The sequence below is a fragment of the Phyllobates terribilis genome, unplaced genomic scaffold, assembly GCF_046119375.1.
Source record: "Phyllobates terribilis strain yellow unplaced genomic scaffold, ASM4611937v1 Scaffold_213__1_contigs__length_3403324, whole genome shotgun sequence".
Lineage (NCBI taxonomy): Eukaryota > Metazoa > Chordata > Amphibia > Anura > Dendrobatidae > Phyllobates > Phyllobates terribilis.
Window position 1 is genome coordinate 1,591,379 of NW_027362973.1, and position 20,920 is coordinate 1,612,298.

A 20,920-nucleotide genomic window follows, 5' to 3' on the forward strand; every position below is an offset into this window, starting at 1 on the left:
AAATATCCACACATACATGAAAACTTTCCATCGCCCATAATCACTTTCAGCACAAACACCACAATATTCACACCCAAAAAAACTTCTAAATTTGGAAAACCCAAACCACCTTTCTCCATACGCTTCACCAACACTTCCCTCCGCGCCCTCTCCATTTTAGAATTCCACAAAAAAACAAACAAAATCCTATTCAATCCTCTCAAAACCATATAACCTGGTGGAAACACAACTGCAACATATAAAAAAATAGGCAACACCACGCTTTTAATGACTAAGATTTTTCCAAAGAAAGTAAGGCTTCTCAACTTCCAAAAACATAACTTCTTTTCAACCTTCTCTTTCGCGTCATCCCAACTTTCTTTCCCATCCAATCTTTCTGAAAACTTCACTCCCAAAACCTTAATGGGCCCACTCACTACGTTCACACCTACATCTCTACTCAAAATACCACTTCCAAAAACCTTACACTCACTCTTTTCCCAATTCACTTTAAATGCAGACGCACCACAAAAGATAGACACTAACAACTTCACCCGCCTCACCGAACATTCAGAATCACATAATACACACACGTCATCCATATAACCACTCACCTTCCACTCTCTTCCTCCACCTCCCGGCACTTGCACACCTCGAACCACTTTATCCTTCCTCAACATACACAACAAAGGTTCAATTGCACAAATAAAAGCCACAGGGGATAACGGACACCCCTGCCTCACGCCCGAATGCACATTCACTCTCCTACCGACATAACCGTTCATTAAAACACAACTATAAATATCTGTATATAGACTTCTCACTCTCCCAACAAAATCAGCAGGAAAACCCATTCTCAGCAACACTCTAAACAAAAAACCATGCGACAACCTATCATACGCCTTTTCAAAATCCAGGCTCAACAAAAACACACTCTTCTTCCGGCTCATACAATCCCATAGACAATCTCTCAATATACACACACACTCGTGAATCCGTCTCCCAGGTACTGCACAACACTGCTCATCCCCAATCACACTCTCTATCACATCACGCATCCTATTTGCCATTAATTTTGCGTAGATCTTATAATCACAGTTCAATAATGTTATTGGCCTCCAGTTTTTCAGACTCTTCAAATCACCCTTTTTCGGAATCAATACAACCATACCTGCACGCATACTACCTGCCACCTCCATATTTTCCCACATATACTTACAAAAATCCACAAAATCACTCCCAATCACATCCCACATCATGCGGTAAAATTCTACTGGAAGACCATCCTCCCCCGACGTCTTATTCAAAGCCATACTACACATAACCTTCCATACTTCATCACTTGTCACAGCATCCATCAGCCTCTCTCTTTCCGCCTCATTCAATTTACTCTCTAACGTACTCAAAACATCATTCTCCAAACACTCATCCCTCCACTTTACAGCATACAAATCCTCATAAAACTTTGCCACTTCCTCACACATATCCTCTCCACTCACCTCGCTTCCATCTGCTCCATTCAACACACACATATTTTGCTTTTTCCCAAAAACCTTCTTGAAAAAAAAACGTGAACATTTTTCATCATACTCCAAATTATCAACTTTTGCTCTAAAGACAATACTCCTCCATTTTTCCAACAAGAACTCATGAACCTCCTTTTTCACTTGTAAAATATCCTCCTCCACCTCCATCCCTCCCTCCCTCAATTTATACAAGAAACTTAAACGTGCATTTAAACTCACAAAATGTCTCCTCTTGACTGCTGCCATCTTATAACCCAAATTTTTGAAAAAAATTTTTGTCTGTTTTTTAACCCAATCCCACCACCCACAAACATTCCCAAAACCATTTTTACACTCACACCACTCCTCATACCGTCTTGCATATTCCTTTCTTACTTCCTCATACTCCAATAACTTAACATTCAACTTCCACAAACCTTTCCCAAACACCCCATTCACATTCACATCCAACTCACACGACATGCACATATGATCTGAAAACAAAACATTCTCCTGCTTATAGTCAACAGGAATCATATTTTTTGAAATACAACAGTAATCCAATCTAGATTGTATTCTTCCACTTTCGGAAAAGAAGGTATTTAACAAAGGCCTCACTTTACATACACTTTGCATATCATGCAAATCAAAATCACTAACCAACTCTAACAAAGTTTTCCCAGACACATCCACATTCACTCTCCCCACATCACAATTCATATCACCCACAATCACCACAGGCATTCTTCCCGGAACAAAAAGTTTAATTTTTTCAAATAACTTTTTCCGGTCATTTTTCTCCACCGGCGCATAAACATTAATAACACAAAATTTAACATTTTTATACTCAAAATTTGCTAAAATGCACCTCCCCACATCAATCACCACATAATCACTCAAAACCACCTCCCTCCCTTTAACTAAAATCCCCACACCATCATTTTTATTACATGCACTCCCCGACCACACAGATGCTCCATGAGACCATTCATCTCCTCTCACCCCATCCACCACTCCACACTCTTGCAAACAAAAAATCGATGCATTCTTCATAGCCAAAAAATCAAAAATTGCAGCCCTCCTGGCCTTATTTTTAAACACTCTCACATTTTGTGAAATTATAGTAAAACCCATTTTTTCCTTTTTTAAACCTCCTAAAAAAAACGAAAACAGAAAAGTTACAAAAACACTACAAAAACTCCACTCACAAGAAAAAGCCTTTGACTTAAGTCAAAGCTTATAATAGGCATTATCACGCATATTGCAAGGCAACCTTAACCAGCACCCCCACTATCTTCTTCCACCATCTGAACCGAGCAACTCGTTTCCGAGCCGCTAGCAGCATCACCATCACCCCACCTTGCTTTCTTGGCACCCACTTTTCGCTGCGGTGCCTTGATATCTTCTTCATCATTTGCCCCACCACCCTCCCTGTGACATTTTCTACTCCCCCCACCCTCATCGGAGAAGTACTCCTCAATATTCTCAGGATCTGAAGGGTGTGATGACCCTTCCCCAGTTTCCATACAATCTGCAGCATCTACAACGTCCTGAAAGTCCAACGTATCCGGACACCTTCCTTCTCCCGCTGCATTCATCTGCCCCTCCATTCTCCTCAATTCTTTCACAAGCTCCTTCTCCATTTTAGGTGCCTTTTTCTCCTTCTGGTAAGCAGGCCTCAGACTCACAGTTTCAGGGGCAGACCTTTCACTCCGCCTCCTCTGCTCTCTCTCCATTCTAGCAGTTTCTCTTTCTATCTGCTGCAAAACCCTCCTCTCCTCCTCCTCCTTTTTCCTCTCCTTATCAGTTTTCCTGGGCACGCCCTGCGGGCAATCTTTAAACATGTGCTCACCACTTCCACACATGTCACAAGCCTTGGGCTTCGGGCACGCACTTGCCACATGCCCCTCCTCTTTGCAGTTACGGCAACATTGCCCTTTCTTACATGCATCCTGCACATGTCCAAAGCAGTAACATTTCCTGCAATACATAGGCTGCCCTACATAGTAAAGGAAGCCCCTATGTCCCGCCACAGAAAAATTCGCAGGAGGATGTCTAAAGCCTCCCACACTTCCAGGATCCTTCTTCAGTTTCACCCGAAACTTGTATTTGCAGTTGAAAATACCTAAAGAATTAAACTGCTTTTCCCCTTTACGCACATAATCACAGTACCGTGCAAGGAAGCCTTCAAGCAATGCTGGCTCAGTAAAAGGGTTATAAACTGTTACCCACACAATCTTTTCTTGAAGTCCAAACAAGGGTTCAAACCACACCCCTTCCAAGAAAGGATCATCAGTGTGACTCCGAAGCCACTCAAACACATCAAGGCAGGTATTTTCTTCTACAAAAGTCACGTCATATGTACCTGATTTAGGAAACTCGTTGACGCTGTAGAAGTCGCCTCGTTTTGCTCCAGCTTTTCCTTCCAAAAGTTTCTCCACGATGAAGGACACATTATTCCTCTCGGAAACTGATGGATCCACTCCAATTCGGATAGTATTCTTCACGAAGTTCATCTTCAAAACCTGTCGGTATAATACCACAGAAAATCGCCAAATCCTTTCGCAAAAAGGCCTGGATTCCTCCAGAGAACTCGCACCTATCAGGCTGCAACCAAATGGTCTTAGCCAAAAGGCCGAGAAGCGATAACCAGAATTGGTTTCAAACTACGGAGCCACCCAAGGATCCTGAAAAGTCCATTTGTGGAGATGAGCTCCTGGACTCCCGTTAAGAAGACATGTTGTCAACCTCTAGATCCCTTACATGCCTGCACTTTTCGGCTTGCTGCTGCTGCAATCCACGCGTTTTAGATCTGCATAACTCCACCTCTTTAAACACAGCACCTTCACCCCCTGCTGTTCCCACCCGCCTCAACACCGTTGGAAGGGAGGAGAACCAATTAAGGCGGGGGGTGGGGTGGAACGAGCAGCTGTCTACCCTTAGCAGGAGGGCTCCTGATTACATACCTCTCCTGCTGCTGCTGCTGCTGGCTGTCCAGCAGCAGACTGAAGGTGGCTGCTGCTGTGCACAGGTATATAAAGGCTCAGAGCCTATTATGACACGCGCAGCCAGCGTTCCATTGCCACATTCCATCTACTGCAGGCAGGATACCTGGCTGGCTGAATGTCGCTGAGAAGCTCACAGAGACCGCCATAAGCAACAGTTTAACAGAATGCCACAGACTAATCAACCAAACTTTTTGGGTTGGGTTCTCTTTTATAGTCTGCAGGCATTAAATGAAAGAAGTCAGTGTTCCAGCAGAAGGAGACAACGTTTCAGAAAAGGCATTGTAGCAAACCAAAAAAGAAATTTTAAGCGCAGCAGAGTAACCAGCGCACATACCTGTTAGCTCAGGTGAGTTTAAAAGGCTGCTGTTGATAACAAGGGCATTTGCTAAATAGATGGTGTGTGTGCAACAATATACTGAAAGGTCAATTATATTGTGCAGCTTATCTCACCACCTGTAGTTATTTAGGTGAAAGCTCCAAAATGCTTGCCTAATATGTCTGTTTATCCAAAAGGAAGTAAAAAGGGAGAGCTAGAAAGATAGCATTGCATCACATTACATGGCAATGCAATGCACAGTTGCTGAAGTTGAACCAAAATGAGCTTGTAATCTGGCTTCTGCAACTTTGAACATGAAAAATCCAATGAGGAGAAGAAAAGCAAAGCCAAAGAGTCCATCCCAAAATCCGACAAACAAGCAAAATGAACAAAAAACATTGAATTCAATTCTTTCTGATTTTAGAAACTGCATTAAAGAAGGGGTGCACCGGTCCTGGAGATACTGCAATACCAGGTCAATGCGTGGAGTGGACAGAGCAAGCTCTTTTTCCATCTCCCTGTTCTAAAAATCCATTTAATATATGGTCCCCAGATAGGGGACGTATCAGATATTAAACTGATAAGAACAGATACTACACTTGATCTTAGCCAAAAGGCCGAGAAGCGATAACCAGAATTGGTTTCAAACTACGGAGCCACCCAAGGATCCTGAAAAGTCCATTTGTGGAGATGAGCTCCTGGACTCCCGTTAAGAAGACATGTTGTCAACCTCTAGATCCCTTACATGCCTGCACTTTTCGGCTTGCTGCTGCTGCAATCCACGCGTTTTAGATCTGCATAACTCCACCTCTTTAAACACAGCACCTTCACCCCCTGCTGTTCCCACCCGCCTCAACACCGTTGGAAGGGAGGAGAACCAATTAAGGCGGGGGGTGGGGTGGAACGAGCAGCTGTCTACCCTTAGCAGGAGGGCTCCTGATTACATACCTCTCCTGCTGCTGCTGCTGCTGGCTGTCCAGCAGCAGACTGAAGGTGGCTGCTGCTGTGCACAGGTATATAAAGGCTCAGAGCCTATTATGACACGCGCAGCCAGCGTTCCATTGCCACATTCCATCTACTGCAGGCAGGATACCTGGCTGGCTGAATGTCGCTGAGAAGCTCACAGAGACCGCCATAAGCAACAGTTTAACAGAATGCCACAGACTAATCAACCAAACTTTTTGGGTTGGGTTCTCTTTTATAGTCTGCAGGCATTAAATGAAAGAAGTCAGTGTTCCAGCAGAAGGAGACAACGTTTCAGAAAAGGCATTGTAGCAAACCAAAAAAGAAATTTTAAGCGCAGCAGAGTAACCAGCGCACATACCTGTTAGCTCAGGTGAGTTTAAAAGGCTGCTGTTGATAACAAGGGCATTTGCTAAATAGATGGTGTGTGTGCAACAATATACTGAAAGGTCAATTATATTGTGCAGCTTATCTCACCACCTGTAGTTATTTAGGTGAAAGCTCCAAAATGCTTGCCTAATATGTCTGTTTATCCAAAAGGAAGTAAAAAGGGAGAGCTAGAAAGATAGCATTGCATCACATTACATGGCAATGCAATGCACAGTTGCTGAAGTTGAACCAAAATGAGCTTGTAATCTGGCTTCTGCAACTTTGAACATGAAAAATCCAATGAGGAGAAGAAAAGCAAAGCCAAAGAGTCCATCCCAAAATCCGACAAACAAGCAAAATGAACAAAAAACATTGAATTCAATTCTTTCTGATTTTAGAAACTGCATTAAAGAAGGGGTGCACCGGTCCTGGAGATACTGCAATACCAGGTCAATGCGTGGAGTGGACAGAGCAAGCTCTTTTTCCATCTCCCTGTTCTAAAAATCCATTTAATATATGGTCCCCAGATAGGGGACGTATCAGATATTAAACTGATAAGAACAGATACTACACTTGATCTTAGCCAAAAGGCCGAGAAGCGATAACCAGAATTGGTTTCAAACTACGGAGCCACCCAAGGATCCTGAAAAGTCCATTTGTGGAGATGAGCTCCTGGACTCCCGTTAAGAAGACATGTTGTCAACCTCTAGATCCCTTACATGCCTGCACTTTTCGGCTTGCTGCTGCTGCAATCCACGCGTTTTAGATCTGCATAACTCCACCTCTTTAAACACAGCACCTTCACCCCCTGCTGTTCCCACCCGCCTCAACACCGTTGGAAGGGAGGAGAACCAATTAAGGCGGGGGGTGGGGTGGAACGAGCAGCTGTCTACCCTTAGCAGGAGGGCTCCTGATTACATACCTCTCCTGCTGCTGCTGCTGGCTGTCCAGCAGCAGACTGAAGGTGGCTGCTGCTGTGCACAGGTATATAAAGGCTCAGAGCCTATTATGACACGCGCAGCCAGCGTTCCATTGCCACATTCCATCTACTGCAGGCAGGATACCTGGCTGGCTGAATGTCGCTGAGAAGCTCACAGAGACCGCCATAAGCAACAGTTTAACAGAATGCCACAGACTAATCAACCAAACTTTTTGGGTTGGGTTCTCTTTTATAGTCTGCAGGCATTAAATGAAAGAAGTCAGTGTTCCAGCAGAGGGAGACAACGTTTCAGAAAAGGCATTGTAGCAAACCAAAAAAGAAATTTTAAGCGCAGCAGAGTAACCAGCGCACATACCTGTTAGCTCAGGTGAGTTTAAAAGGCTGCTGTTGATAACAAGGGCATTTGCTAAATAGATGGTGTGTGTGCAACAATATACTGAAAGGTCAATTATATTGTGCAGCTTATCTCACCACCTGTAGTTATTTAGGTGAAAGCTCCAAAATGCTTGCCTAATATGTCTGTTTATCCAAAAGGAAGTAAAAAGGGAGAGCTAGAAAGATAGCATTGCATCACATTACATGGCAATGCAATGCACAGTTGCTGAAGTTGAACCAAAATGAGCTTGTAATCTGGCTTCTGCAACTTTGAACATGAAAAATCCAATGAGGAGAAGAAAAGCAAAGCCAAAAAGTCCATCCCAAAATCCGACAAACAAGCAAAATGAACAAAAAACATTGAATTCAATTCTTTCTGATTTTAGAAACTGCATTAAAGAAGGGGTGCACCGGTCCTGGAGATACTGCAATACCAGGTCAATGCGTGGAGTGGACAGAGCAAGCTCTTTTTCCATCTCCCTGTTCTAAAAATCCATTTAATATATGGTCCCCAGATAGGGGACGTATCAGATATTAAACTGATAAGAACAGATACTACACTTGATCTTAGCCAAAAGGCCGAGAAGCGATAACCAGAATTGGTTTCAAACTACGGAGCCACCCAAGGATCCTGAAAAGTCCATTTGTGGAGATGAGCTCCTGGACTCCCGTTAAGAAGACATGTTGTCAACCTCTAGATCCCTTACATGCCTGCACTTTTCGGCTTGCTGCTGCTGCAATCCACGCGTTTTAGATCTGCATAACTCCACCTCTTTAAACACAGCACCTTCACCCCCTGCTGTTCCCACCCGCCTCAACACCGTTGGAAGGGAGGAGAACCAATTAAGGCGGGGGGTGGGGTGGAACGAGCAGCTGTCTACCCTTAGCAGGAGGGCTCCTGATTACATACCTCTCCTGCTGCTGCTGCTGCTGGCTGTCCAGCAGCAGACTGAAGGTGGCTGCTGCTGTGCACAGGTATATAAAGGCTCAGAGCCTATTATGACACGCGCAGCCAGCGTTCCATTGCCACATTCCATCTACTGCAGGCAGGATACCTGGCTGGCTGAATGTCGCTGAGAAGCTCACAGAGACCGCCATAAGCAACAGTTTAACAGAATGCCACAGACTAATCAACCAAACTTTTTGGGTTGGGTTCTCTTTTATAGTCTGCAGGCATTAAATGAAAGAAGTCAGTGTTCCAGCAGAGGGAGACAACGTTTCAGAAAAGGCATTGTAGCAAACCAAAAAAGAAATTTTAAGCGCAGCAGAGTAACCAGCGCACATACCTGTTAGCTCAGGTGAGTTTAAAAGGCTGCTGTTGATAACAAGGGCATTTGCTAAATAGATGGTGTGTGTGCAACAATATACTGAAAGGTCAATTATATTGTGCAGCTTATCTCACCACCTGTAGTTATTTAGGTGAAAGCTCCAAAATGCTTGCCTAATATGTCTGTTTATCCAAAAGGAAGTAAAAAGGGAGAGCTAGAAAGATAGCATTGCATCACATTACATGGCAATGCAATGCACAGTTGCTGAAGTTGAACCAAAATGAGCTTGTAATCTGGCTTCTGCAACTTTGAACATGAAAAATCCAATGAGGAGAAGAAAAGCAAAGCCAAAGAGTCCATCCCAAAATCCGACAAACAAGCAAAATGAACAAAAAACATTGAATTCAATTCTTTCTGATTTTAGAAACTGCATTAAAGAAGGGGTGCACCGGTCCTGGAGATACTGCAATACCAGGTCAATGCGTGGAGTGGACACAGCAAGCTCTTTTTCCATCTCCCTGTTCTAAAAATCCATTTAATATATGGTCCCCAGATAGGGGACGTATCAGATATTAAACTGATAAGAACAGATTTTTTTTTTTTTTTTTTTTTTTATACCATTCAGTAAAATTTTTCAAGCAACAATCAATAGTATAAAAACTCATACTACGTTGCCCAGTCTTACATCATAATGGTACTTTCTTTATTTCATATTTATAACTTTTTACTGAAACAGTTGTAATACCTTTTGAATGGACGAAAAACTATAAAACATACCATTATCATAAAAAAAGACAGATCACAACACTTAAACAAGGACTTACTGGTACTTTACCAGTGACCTCCATTTTTTGACTTTCCAAAAACCTTCTGAATCAGAGCCACCACCGCCACGGCTGTCCCATAAATAAACTATGTATAACCTTGACAAAACCATCCTAACACAATTATTAACTGAGATTATTTTCCTTTTAAATAAACACAAATTCCTAACGTCCCACAGACTTTCTATTACACATGCCATTATCAACCACAACAATCTCTCTTTCACCCGGCTACTTGCACCCATCCCAAACATTACCACTCTCCAATTTATAAAATTCACGCCCGCTAGTTCCTTGCATAAACCACCCACTCCCTTCCAAACACTCTGAGCATAATCACAATTCCAAACCAAATGCATAACAGTTTCACTCGCCCCACATCCATCCCTCGGACATACCTCTGTTCTAATCAGATCCCTCCTCTTCTGTACCTCTCTCACAGGCAAAATCTCATGCAAACTCATCCATACGATATCACGCTGCCTATTCGATATTCCTTTTATACTCAGGTTCCTCCATACACACAACGCTTCACTCGATCTCAAGCCCCTAATGTTACATTCAAACTCTCTAACACGCATCCTTCTCCTTACATTCCTTATCACTTTGAAATCACCAGTAGGAACATCCAACAAATCATGCTTGACAACAAATTTTTCAACAAACTCATACCACACTGGACATTTAAACGAAACAGGCACTCTTGCATCCCTTCTCATCCATTTCAACCCAAACAACATCCATCCAGCCATATATTTAATCATAAAAGCCGTCTTGTTATCCATACCTAACAGAACAACCACCGTTTTAATATAATTTAAACCAAGACAAAATTCAAAATTTGGGAAATCCATTCCCCCATGTTCACGTAACTTACACAAATATTCCCTTTTAAGTTTTTCCATCTTACTTCCCCAATAAAACGTAAAAATTAGCTTCTCAATCCGCCTAAAACCCCTATAAGGGGCTGGAAAAACCACTGACACAAAAAGTAACATAGGAAGAATCACTGACTTAATAATAAGGACTTTGCCTGACAATGTCAAGTCCCGTAACCTCCAAAAATTTAACTTCTGTTCAATCCTCTTACCGCATTCATCCCAACTCTCATTCCCTTTCAGATCTTTGTTAAACCATACCCCCAAAACCTTAATAGCACCTTCTTCACATATCACACCATCCATCCTAACACTCGAATCCCCGAAACACTTAAAGCTACACTTCCCCCAATTCACCCTAAAACCAGATGCACCACAAAAGAAATCTAAAAGCAACCTTGCTCGATTCATAGCAGCCATATTATCACTCACCACAACAACATCGTCCATATACCCCATTACCTTTACAGTCTTTCCACCACTCCCTGGGATCAGAAGACCATTCATCACTTTCTCTTTCCGAATCATGCACAACAGGGGCTCAATCACACTTATAAACAGGACAGGGGACAACGGACACCCCTGCCTGACCCCTGATTTTATGCACACCTTCTCACTCAAACATCCATTCACTAACACTTCACTCACCACACCATCATGCAAATGTGACACCCCAGGGGTCTGGTTGTCACAGTGATAGAGATATTACGTCTGAGAGCAGGTGGGAGGTCCTTTGGTCAGGGATCCTGTGCATGCCACACCTCCTGCCCAGCCTTGGGAGGGGAAGAACTTCCCCTATATAAACCTGGGGCTGAGGCAGGGTGAGTGAGTAGAAGAAGAGAAGAAGTAGAGACAGCATAGGAAGAAACAGCAGTTACAAGGAGTCAGGGGCTGGCAGCTGCAGAGTTCGCCCTGACTAAGAAGACTTTTTACCGGACCCGGAGTCCGAGGCTGTGGGGACTAATTCCTGCCCAGCAGCAGAATCCGTCAGGCAGGGGATTTCAGGTCCTCTGGCCCAGAAGCCCGAAGGCACGGTCACACGCGTGGGACCAGCACCGCCATCGTGGAGCGGAAGCCATTAGAAGGCCCCGAGTCACCGGCCATACGGGTGAGCACCACACGGTACACTCAGGGACGTGGGCTACTTACATCAGCTCCTAGCAAGGTAGCCAGAAGAGTACAGTCAGTTTGGGAGGCCTACAACTACGCCTGGCCAGGGGAGATCCCATCTGCTCAAGGACTGACCAGGCCCCATCCGCTAGCAAGTACTCCGGGAGGGTCTTTTGTTGTTACCAGTAAAGACCCTGAACTACACCGTACCGTCTCTGAGTGGTTCCTGCTACCCCCATCATCCACGTCGGCTGCCCTGAGGCCATACCCCTCCCGTTGGGGGTTATACTATCACGCTGCACAATCCCACCATCGGCCTCAGCGGTCTGCCCTGCAGCAGCAGCCCCCTGGCTGCACTCAACGGGTGGCGTAGTCATCAACCATTTACTACTAATGGACTGCCGTCTAGTTTGACTCCCTGGGCACGGACCGGGTCACCGCCACGAGACTACAACCCTCCACAGATCCGGCTCCGGGTAAGCTCCCGCATGCGCAGCGCAGCGCGACACAGGCCCAGGGGCGCGTCAACTTTGGCGTAGTCGGCAGGATCACGTGCCCGCAACCACCGGGTACTGCGTGCCTGAAAAGCAAAGACTGTTCAAACTTACCAGTGGTGAAGATTCCCGCCATCGGTGAAGATTCCCGCCATCCGGCGCCAACTTCAGCCTTCTTCCCGCCATCCGTGGAGTTTTCCCTCCATTGGACGCCATCTTGAGGACGCCGCGCGGGAAGAAGAGGGGCGTGGACTCCGAAAGCGCGCGAGAACTGAAGCCCCGCCTCACGTCCGGACGTTGCGTAAGGTCCTGGAAGGAGCCCAGCAGACGCCGACGTCACAGGAGCGCGACGGAAGGTCCTCAACCCTGACGATCCACTGCGGAGCCGCGGCCTACGGAACAGGATCATCGCAAGGTAGGCCACGGTCCACTAGGGGGGAGGAAGATGTCGGATACGGAGGAGAGCTCCACTGCCTCAACCCCCGCCAGCGCTACCGCTGTTGCAGTTATGCCCTTCACCATGCCCTATATCCCGGGAGCAGCTTGGCTACCCCAGTACTCAGGGGAGTCACATACCCTGCATGACTTTAGAGAAAAGCTGGATAGCCTCTTCCAGGTGTACCCCCTCACAGAAGAGCAAAAAGTGAGCATCCTGGTGGCCCAACTAACTGGGGCAGCCAAAAGGGAAGTAAAATCCTGGCCACCTGGGAGGAAGACTGTCGCAGGGATACTAACCCGGCTGAAGGACACCTTTGATACCCGCACCTCAGCCGAGATTAAACTTAGATTCTACGGGTGCAAGCAGCGAGCGCATGAGAGTATAAGGGACTATGCACTCAACCTACAAGAGGCCCTGAGGGCCATTAAGCAGACCGACCCTAATGGAGTGGGAAACGAGGACAGGCTGTTGACCGAACAATTTATAGAGGGTTTATATTGCAATGCCCACCGCACCCAGTTGCGGGCAATGGCCTTACAGGACCCTCATCTAGAATTTGCACAGTTCAAGGACAGAGCCATCCGGGTGCTCCGAGAACCGGCACCAGGTGGCGTTGTGACCCACAGACGCCCCACTACCATTTACTACCAGGAGGCGGCGCCCTTGTCAGCAGGGCCTGTGGGAGCTGATGCGCAGGCTTTGGACAATGACCCGGCTCCAGACCTACACCATCAGGTCCAAGAGCTAGCTAAAAGCGTTGCTGCGCTAACCCGAACTGTGCAGTCTTTACAGGTTTCCACTCCAGGGAAGATCCAGCTGGCATCCGGGCCGGAGGACATCCCGTGGCGTCGACCAAGGAGGACCCCACCGGCCAGAGGAAGACCCAGTGACCGATACAGCGAGGACGGACGACCCATCTGCCGCCGCTGCAATCAACCCGGACATATGGAAAGGTACTGTTCTTTAAACGGGCACAACCTGGGGTAGAGGGCCAACCCCCAGGAAAAAGATCACCAGGCCCATCGAACTGGCGCGACAGATATGTGGGAGGACGTCCAGTCTTGCCTGTGGTACTGGATGGCATTCCCATGAGTGCCCTACTGGACACCGGGTCACAGGTCACCACCATCCCGTACGTGCTCTTCAAGCAGTACTGGAATGACTCGGATATTACCCGCTACCCTGACGACGACTTGAGTATCATCGCCAGCAATGGTCAGCCCGTGCCACAGATCGGATTTAAAGAGGTGACCATCAAAATTGGTAGAGTCGAACTGGCCGCACAGGGACTGATCATTGTAGATATTGACAAACATGAGAGTCACCCAAAAATAACTCTAGGAACTAATGTAATTGAAAATTGTCTTGCAGAGGTGATTTTCCTTTTACAGCAGGTTGCCAAGAATGCCAGCTCCGGCGAGCAGCGGGTGCTCCAGAAAGAGATCCGGGCACTGATGCAACGGCAACAAGTGGAACTCTCCGGCGGTGAGATTGGTAGCGTAAGAATGTGTGACCCTTTTCCTATTGCCATGCCCCCAAAAAGTGAAATGATGATTTGGTGCCGGGCAGCTATTGGTCTGAGAGGTAGAGATTACCAGGCAATGGTAGAACCAGTTTACTCAGACAGTAGGCCCACCATTTTGACAGCACGGGGGGTGGTCAATGTACGCCATGGGAGGGTGCCCGTTCGCATAATAAATATCGGGGAGAGGGAAGTGTACCTGCCCCGGTATGCCACGCTAGCCAAATTATATACCACTAATCAAAATTCTATACAATCTGTGGAACCCTTGCCTCCATCTCACCCGGAGGAAGGTAACGGCTCTAAGAAAGACATGGAGGACTGGTGTCAGCAACTACATCTGGGTACTGACTCCACTCCCTCACACCAGAAACAAGGAGTCTATCGGGTGGTTCAAGAGTATGAGAGAGTGTTTAGTAAACACCCGTTAGACTTCGGGCGAGTCAAGGGGGTAGAACACCGCATCCCCACGGGAGATCATCCTCCCATAAAAGAGAGGTATCGACCCGTACCCCCTGCACATTACCAACACGCCAAGGGGATGCTTAGAGACATGAAGGAGGCTGGGGTAATCCGGGATAGCTGTAGCCCCTGGGCAGCCCCACTAGTTTTAGTCAAAAAGAAAGACAACACCATGAGGATGTGTGTAGATTACCGGAAAATCAACCGTATCACACACAAGGATGCGTACCCCTTACCAAGGATAGAGGAGTCATTGGCTGCTTTAAGATCTGCTAACTTCTTCTCTACCTTGGATCTCACTAGCGGGTACTGGCAGGTTCCTGTAGCAGAGGCGGACCGGGAGAAGACCGCATTCACCACCCCGATGGGACTTAGCGAGTTCACCTGCATGCCGTTCGGACTCTGCAACGCCCCAGGAACCTTCCAACGATTAATGGAGTGCTGTCTGGGCCACAGAAACTTCGAGACGGTCCTGTTGTACCTGGACGATGTCATCGTATACTCCAAAACTTATGAGGACCACCTGAAACACCTGGCGGAGGTGTTCGAAGCTCTGGCGAGTTACGGCTTAAAGGTGAAACCCTCCAAGTGTCACCTCCTGAAACCAAAGGTGCAATACCTGGGACACGTGGTGAGCGCTGACGGAGTGGCTCCCGACCCCGATAAGATCACCGCAATTAAGGGATGGCCAAGCCCCTCCAGCGTAAAAGAAGTGCGGCAGTTCCTAGGGTTGGTAGGCTACTACCGAAGGTTTATTCCCGGTTTCACCAAAAAGGCAGCACCTATGCAGGACCTCCTGATAGGCCAGTCCCGGAAGGCCAAGAACCAGAAGCCGCCCTTCAAATGGGAAAAGCTAGAAGAAGAGTCCTTCCGCCAGCTGAAGATGGCCCTCACGGGGGATGAAATCTTGGCGTACCCGGACTATAGCCAGCCCTTCATCCTCTACACCGACGCCAGTAACATCGGGCTAGGAGCCGTACTGTCCCAGATTCAGCAGGGGAGAGAACGAGTAATCTCCTATGCCAGCCGAAAACTGCGACCCACCGAAAGGAACCCCGAAAATTACAGCTCATTTAAGCTAGAGTTCCTGGCCGTGGTATGGGCAGTCACCGAGCGCTTTAGGCATTACCTCGCTTCTTCCCGGTTCACCGTATACACGGATAACAACCCGCTGACACACCTGGACACGGCAAGACTCGGTGCCCTGGAGCAGAGGTGGATGGCCCGTCTGTCCAACTACGAGTTCACAATTAAATACCGGGCAGGGCGCTCCAATACCAACGCGGACGCCCTGTCCAGGATGCCCAACCTGCCGGACGGAGGAGAAGATCCGGAGGGACTGGAAGAAGTTGAACTCCCTGCGTTCCACCGTCATGGGACTATCCAGTATTCCCACCGGGTAAGGAGTAAGCAGGCTGCTACGTTGAACCCCTTACCTCACTACAACTGGGCGGAAACGCAAGACAGCGACCCTGCCGTCCGACTGGTGAAGGAGATGCTGACTCGCCCGGAGGCTAGCCTGGAATCAGACGCTCCAGAGGAAGCCAAACAACTATGGGCAGAGAAGAGTCGACTGTTCCTTTACAAGGGGAAGTTGTGCCGCAGAATGGTTAACTCCAGGACGCATGAACTACTCTGGCAAGTAGTGGTGCCACGAAGAGACGCAGCCATGGTGATGGAGGCATACCACGACGGAGCTGGACACTTCGGGTGGAAAAAGCTGGAGTTCCTGCTGCGCGAGCGGTTCCACTGGGTAGGCATGAGGGGAACCATCGAGAAGTGGTGCAGAGACTGTGGCCCGTGCAATCTGAGAAGGAAGGACCGGGCCAGCCAGAAGACTCCCCTGCAGTCCATCGTCACCCGGCAACCGTTGGAACTGGTAGCCTTGGATCATGTAAAACTGACCCCCAGCAGAAGTGGCTACGTCTACGCGTTAACCATCGTGGATCATTACTCCCGGTTTCTGGTTGTCGTCCCCGTCAAGGACTTAACGGCTCGAACAGCAGCTAGAGCCTTCCAGCAGCACTTTTGCCGTCCACACGGGTACCCGGACCAAGTGCTGACGGACCAGGGACCTGCCTTTGAAGCGGAGGTCTTCCAGGAATTCTGCAATCTGTATGGCTGCCGGAAGATAAGGACGACACCCTACCATCCGCAAACTAATGGACTTTGTGAGAAAATGAACCAGGTGGTAATGGATCTTCTAAAAACGTTGCCCCTGGAAGAACGCAGTCTGTGGCCTGAGAAGTTGCCCGATCTGGTGGACCTATACAACCACATCCCGGTAGGTTCCACCAACTGTACCCCGGCTTACCTAATGAGGGCAAGACCTGGTAAGTTACCTGTTGACCTGGAAATGGGAGTCCTGACGCCCGAGGACACTTCACCAGAAACGGACTGGGACACAGAGAGGCAGCAGCAGTACCGGAAAGTACAGGAGAGCGTGGAGCGAAGTCTCTGTCAGGCTAGGGAAAGACAAGAGAAGACTTACAACCAGTATGCTCCCGCTGTTCCCCTGGTACCCGGAGAGCAGGTCTTGAAGAGGAAGAGACGGCTCCACAAGTTGGACGACCAGTGGGAGAAGGACCCGTACACCGTACTGCCCTCAAGCCACGAGAACCCGAAGGTCTGTACCATCAGTAAAGACGGAGGGGAAACCACAGCCATTGTATCCCGGGACCACCTGAAGAAGTGCCCCGAACAACTGAGGAACCCTGAGGAGGAACAGGAAGACCATCGACCCGTGGAAGAAAGGGAAGATATGGTTAGTACCGTGCTCGGGGACTTCCCTCGGTCTTGGACTCAAGTCAATGGTGCAGTTGTGGTACCCGTACTCACCTTCCTCCAACCATCATCCCAAGAACCTACGGAGCAACGGGTAGAGCTGGAAGAGCAGCCGGTCCAGGAGGCAGAAGACTCCACCCAAGCGGAACAGGAGAATCCACCCTCTGCTTATAGTGAGCCTGCCGTACCCCTAGTGAGACAAAGAGCCGGTAGACAGCTGCCCAGTTTACCCTTGACAGCTCCTACACCCTGTAGTTCAGGGCCAGACAGTCAGCTCCGTAGGTCCACTAGGGCCACTAGAGGCCAGTTACCCGCACGTTGGAGGATCTAAATGTTTAAGTTGTTTTACAATGTTTACCTGTTTATTGTTGCTTGTGTGTAATTTTGTGTTTCTAGTTGTTTTTAGGAGTCTTCGGTGGATTTACCGGGAATCCTTTGTATATAGTTGGAGCGTAACCCAGGATGGACTAGAGACTGTTAAGGACTCGGGGTAGGACAGACCCCTACCTGGTTACGTCTCCCTGTGTTGGTGAAATGGACACCTTTGCTTTTCTTCAAAGACTGCACCCGGTTGCGGACATCCGTGACCATCTTATTGTGTTTCCTTATTGTATTTTATTGTTCTTTGATATACCTTGTTATATTTTTCTAAAAAGTGTTTAGTCCCGGAGTACTAAATTTCACTAGGGGGGAGTGTGACACCCCAGGGGTCTGGTTGTCACAGTGATAGAGATATTACGTCTGAGAGCAGGTGGGAGGTCCTTTGGTCAGGGATCCTGTGCATGCCACACCTCCTGCCCAGCCTTGGGAGGGGAAGAACTTCCCCTATATAAACCTGGGGCTGAGGCAGGGTGAGTGAGTAGAAGAAGAGAAGAAGTAGAGACAGCATAGGAAGAAACAGCAGTTACAAGGAGTCAGGGGCTGGCAGCTGCAGAGTTCGCCCTGACTAAGAAGACTTTTTACCGGACCCGGAGTCCGAGGCTGTGGGGACTAATTCCTGCCCAGCAGCAGAATCCGTCAGGCAGGGGATTTCAGGTCCTCTGGCCCAGAAGCCCGAAGGCACGGTCACACGCGTGGGACCAGCACCGCCATCGTGGAGCGGAAGCCATTAGAAGGCCCCGAGTCACCGGCCATACGGGTGAGCACCACACGGTACACTCAGGGACGTGGGCTACTTACATCAGCTCCTAGCAAGGTAGCCAGAAGAGTACAGTCAGTTTGGGAGGCCTACAACTACGCCTGGCCAGGGGAGATCCCATCTGCTCAAGGACTGACCAGGCCCCATCCGCTAGCAAGTACTCCGGGAGGGTCTTTTGTTGTTACCAGTAAAGACCCTGAACTACACCGTACCGTCTCTGAGTGGTTCCTGCTACCCCCATCATCCACGTCGGCTGCCCTGAGGCCATACCCCTCCCGTTGGGGGTTATACTATCACGCTGCACAATCCCACCATCGGCCTCAGCGGTCTGCCCTGCAGCAGCAGCCCCCTGGCTGCACTCAACGGGTGGCGTAGTCATCAACCATTTACTACTAATGGACTGCCGTCTAGTTTGACTCCCTGGGCACGGACCGGGTCACCGCCACGAGACTACAACCCTCCACAGATCCGGCTCCGGGTAAGCTCCCGCATGCGCAGCGCAGCGCGACACAGGCCCAGGGGCGCGTCACAAACACCTTATGGCATTCACAAAAACACTAGGAAAACCCATCCTAACTAACACCTCAAACATAAACGCATGCGACACTCTATCAAAAGCTTTCTCAAAATCCACACAAAAAACCATACATTTCCCGTTCCTAAACATACAATCTCCAATTACGTCCCTCAACAACAAGAGGTTATCAGTCATACACCTACCTGGCACCGCGCACACTTGATCATCACCAACCACACTTCCAATCACCCCACGCATACGGTTAGCCAGAATTTTGCTAAAGACTTTATAATCTGCATTGAGTAATGTAATCGGCCTCCAATTACGCAAATTCTTTTTCTCACCCTTCTTATATAGTAAAACAACTACTCCTTCTTTCATGGAATTACAAAGTACACCATTCATCCACATATATTGACATACCTCCACAAAATCAACACCAATCACATCCCATGCTTTTACATAAAACTCCACAGGCAACCCATCTTTCCCAGGTGTTTTATTCTTTTTCGCACCATCCACCGCCTTTTTAACCTCATCAAAAACAATATCCTCACTCAAACACTCACGTTCCCCTGATTCAAGCTGACTCTCCAACATACCTAACACATGCTCTTTCAAACCCCCATCCACCCATTTAGACTCAAATAAACTACTATAGAAACTATGTACCTCATCCAACACTTCCCTTCCAACCACAGTCATACCATTATCATTTACAACCTCATCCAACTCATCTTTTTTACTGCACATTTTTTTAAAAAAGTACCTCGTACACTTCTCATCCATATCCAAATGCTCAACTCTCGTCCTAAAAATAATTTCCTTCCCACGCTTTTCCAAAACACGCTTCATCTCATCTCTCGCTCCTCTGAGTTGATCACTAACATCAATTCCTTTCATACTCATTTTATGTAACCACTCAATCCTCATATTTAAATCTTTAAATCTGCCTCTTTCAATTGCTGCTTTTTTATAACCCCACCTCCTAAAAAAATTCTTAATTTCCACTTTCACCCAATCCCACCATACAGTCACATCCACAAAATTATTTTTCCTAGACCTCCACCATTCATACTTACTTTCGAAGTCTCTCATAACCCTAACATCCTCTAACAACCTAACATTTAGCTTCCATACCCCAACACCATGCACCATTTTTTTATCACCTTCAAACATACCCCACAAACATTCATGGTCTGTGAAAGAAAAAACATGCTGTTTAAAAAATTTACACACCAAACCTCTATTTGTATACAGCATGCGGTCAATCCTGGACACTATTCCTCCCCTATCAGCTCTATATGTGGCCGGTGGTGGCTTACTCAAAAATTCCGCTGCATCTAAAAAAGAAAAATCAGATGTAATTTGATTAAGGACCTTACCCGTGACATCAATTTCCCCTTCAGAAACACAATTGAAATCACCAACTAATAATATTGGAATCCTTCCAGGCAAAAATAAACGTATTTTCTCTAATAGTGCTAACCTATCCCCTTTGTTAATTGGACAATACACGTTAACAATTTTCACCCTCCACCCTCTCCCCTTAACCACTGCCATTATACAACGACCTGGCTCCACCACCATATAATTTTCAAAACTTAAATCCCTATTCCCCAACAAAATCCCCACACCATCATTTTTGTTTGTCATTGAACCTGACCAAATACTATGCCCATATACCCAGTCCTTTTCAGGAGGTGACTCTTCAATTCCGCACTCTTGCAGACAGTAAATATTTGCTCCAAGATTTTTTAGTTCTTCCAGTATAGCCAATCTTCTAGGCTTAGATTTTATAAGCCTTACATTTATTGACAGTACACTACAGCCCATGTTGGAGCCCATTTTTTAACCATATTCGGTAAAAAAGAACATACCCCCCACCGAAGAGTCAACCTTTCTCGTCTTGAAACTCGATTCCTGATGTTAAGCAGAGAATGCTGGCCCCCTCCTCCAAAAAAGACCTCCTAGGAGAGGCACTGTAGCTCTCGGGATAGCTCCTATCACTTAAGGGGCTGATGCTCCC

The 20,920-nt window shown here is 47.2% G+C and overlaps 4 non-coding genes across 4 annotated transcripts; all 4 read right to left on the reverse strand.

Moving 5' to 3' along the window:
- Positions 1–5,246: 5,246 nt before the first annotated feature.
- On the reverse strand, positions 5,247–5,437 carry LOC141213858 (U2 spliceosomal RNA). The gene has a single exon (XR_012283193.1). It is a non-coding gene; the product is annotated as a U2 spliceosomal RNA (small nuclear RNA).
- A 1,115-nt stretch (positions 5,438–6,552) lies between these two features.
- On the reverse strand, positions 6,553–6,743 carry LOC141213859 (U2 spliceosomal RNA). The gene has a single exon (XR_012283194.1). It is a non-coding gene; the product is annotated as a U2 spliceosomal RNA (small nuclear RNA).
- Positions 6,744–7,855: 1,112 nt separating this feature from the next.
- LOC141213860 (U2 spliceosomal RNA) lies at positions 7,856–8,046 on the reverse strand. The gene has a single exon (XR_012283195.1). It is a non-coding gene; the product is annotated as a U2 spliceosomal RNA (small nuclear RNA).
- Positions 8,047–9,161: 1,115 nt separating this feature from the next.
- Positions 9,162–9,358, reverse strand: LOC141214127 (U2 spliceosomal RNA). Its single transcript, XR_012283441.1, has one exon. It is a non-coding gene; the product is annotated as a U2 spliceosomal RNA (small nuclear RNA).
- Between the last annotated feature and the right edge of the window lie 11,562 nt (positions 9,359–20,920).